Raw genomic sequence first — 3,095 nt, 5'->3', positions numbered from 1 at the left:
GCTCAGTGATTGGTCGTAGTTGTTTCGCTTGGATTCACGCTGCTCGCAGATGATTGCAAGGGAAGTCGGCGGCACCCTCAGCAAGTTCGACGAATGAGAAGTTTGCGAAATTTCTTTGATTCAAATTGACTGACCGATTGATTGTTATCACTGACTCTATCGCGAGAAGCTACTCTCTGAAGATCCGACTGTGTTGAAAAACTGCGTACTGATTAATGAATGCAAGAATAAAGAATGAATGAATGAATATGAATGCTTGCTCGATCGAACATCCAGGGCTTTTATACCTGCGAGTTGATCTCTCCTTCTTCATTGTCTTTTCTCGTAATTTCGCCCTCTCGTTCGTTGACCGCCGGGGCAAAGACCTTTTCCTCTTTCTTTCGATTCTCTGAATCGATAGGATCATCGTGCGTTTAGATCTCGCTTATCGGTATGTGGCCTATATTGTTTATGTCTGCTAGTTGCAACTCTAGCCCCTTGATTTTCGATTTCCTTTCCAGAATCGCGAGAGCCGCTGCGTCATACCCAAAATTTTCAAGTACGTAGCTTGCGTACAGAGAGTCTTTGTTCATCGTATTCCTTTCTGAGGGGCGATAACCTTTGCTCATCGATACCGGTTAGATTTTGTTTATAATATGGCGTCCGACTAGGTTTGTTTATAACATAGCACTCGGTTCGGACTTGTCTATCTTATCTCGGCTGGCTCTCATTTCTCTTTCCAGGAATTCGTTACAAGAATTATTTCCTAGAAGTATCGTTAAACTTAATAATTATATTCCGTTGCAAAATGAAAGAGCCCGTGGAGTCCAGGACGTAACAATATGTATTTACAAAAATAAAGGGTTTCTCTGAAGCTTTTGTACATGTACATATACATATACATATACTACAAAACAGGTGTACACACTTGTGTATCTTTAGCCGACAACATAACAAATNTACATAAGAACATAAAGGTTACGAAGTAAAGTAGAATGTTGCAAACNTTCAAATCCACAGTCAGAGACAGACACGTCATTATAGTTAAAAAGATACTCTATAGAAGTGCTATATAATTGCTAAGTACACACAATTTGCAAAGTTTTACACCTTTAAAAAATTTAAATTTTCTTCGCAATGTAATTTTTTTGTGGCCTATCTATTTTTTGTTCATTAATGAACTGCACATAAAAAACCGATGATATATTGTGTTGTACAAATGTATCGTTTACGATAGTGTAATATTTGTTGTTTTACATCATAAAGACTATAGTATAGAAGTGCTATATANAACAACAAATATTCGATATTTTTTGTTTAAAACAGTACGTTTTATTAAAACTATCACCAATATATGTAAATATTCAATAACCAAAATTAACTTCCTAATCTTTATAAACATACATATAACTTAGGATAGACTAAAAAGAATTGCTATATATTAAGATGTCACAAAACTAGTAGAATCTACAATATTTTAGATATGGAACACTAAGTATCACAAAAATATTGTTAAATAATTATATATTACAGACACTTGGTAATTAACACTGTGTTGCAACATAACTTTTTTGCTTTTATAGAATAAACTCCTGGAAATATTGAATAAGTTTCTTGATGACATATCATATACACATTCTTCGGAAAATAGTGCCAATAATCAATTCCATCATGAAGTTTTAAAATGGACATGCATCCTTGGTAGTTTAAAGTGCAAAGAACATGTTACTATAATATTAAACTGGCATTTTAAACATTCTACACAAAACAAGTACGTTATTCTATTTTCCCAATAGCAACTTGACGTTCTTTGAAGTCACAAAGGTCTTATCGTGCTACTGGACTTATATCTATAGAATAACACTAATGGATTAGACTTTAAGAAGAGTTATATTTATTTAAGTAAAGTGCTAGATAGCCAACTGAGTGCAAATTGGTGGTAACTTGTCACAAATATTGCTCATCCGTCATAGGCAAATTGTGAAAATATTGCACAAAAATGAATAACGACGATCATGAATAACGACGATCCTGCAATGATTGCACTTAGATAATTTGCTATAACGTAACAGTTTTGTCGAAATAAAATTTTGTAAATAATATTTGTCAAAATTTCCAAACAAGTCGTTATGCATTCCCATAATTATATGCAGAAATTACGTTGATTTTTTCATATGCAATTATATTACTATATATTTTAAACATCACATAGCTGTAATTTTTTTCTCACTTATTGGACACTTTCTTTTTGAAATTAATTTTGCAAATATACTACTAAGATGATTCGCCATATCGTTATTCTTTTGCCGAAATAATATTTGCAAACAATTACAAATAGTTTATAAACGATCAATGATTTACATCTATTTCCTAAAATATATCTGTATAATTGCAAATTAATATTTTAGTGCAAAAGTTTGTCACATAATTTTGTAAATGTTTTCTTATCAGGGATATGTTTTCAGCACTGTAAGAAAAGAGAGTATTTTTGTTTTCAGTACGTTCTTGTTAGCAACAATCTTCAAAATATAATAACAGCAAGTTTCCAACAGCTCATCAACAATAAACTTATATTATTTTTCAACTTACGAATACAAATAATTGCTAACATATTGCTCACATTGTGCTCACTCACTTGTCATAAACATTGTTTACAACAATTAGTTGACAATAAAACTCACCAAATTGATACTAAATTAACAAAAACATTTTTGTTGCATTAATTAAAAAAACACAACAGCAATTGGCGAGCACCTTAATCTAAGCAATGATTTGCTTTATATTGTGTTTTCACTTTTGACTATTTGGGATAATATATTTTTTTTTTGCAGACTGTTGCCAAGTTGGCAGAAGTGGATATATTGCCAAAGACTAATGGTAGACACTGTCATTTATGAAACGTCTGCTGTGTGGCAAGATATAGTCAAGATATACCAGAAACAAGGGAAACTAGAACAACTTTTCGAATTCTTACCTTGCTCTAAACACTATCAGGAGCGGTTGGTCTTTCTCTCGTTTCTGGATCGTAACTCTTTACTAATACCTGAAAGTAGTTTAAATGCAGACAATGGTGATGTTTACAAAACAATTGTAAATGAAAAGAAAAGTGTTACTGT

Source organism: Pseudomyrmex gracilis, unplaced genomic scaffold (genome assembly GCF_002006095.1).
Source record: "Pseudomyrmex gracilis isolate BER0280 unplaced genomic scaffold, ASM200609v1 scaffold_529, whole genome shotgun sequence".
Lineage (NCBI taxonomy): Eukaryota > Metazoa > Arthropoda > Insecta > Hymenoptera > Formicidae > Pseudomyrmex > Pseudomyrmex gracilis.
Note: the sequence above shows the minus strand (reverse complement) of the source record.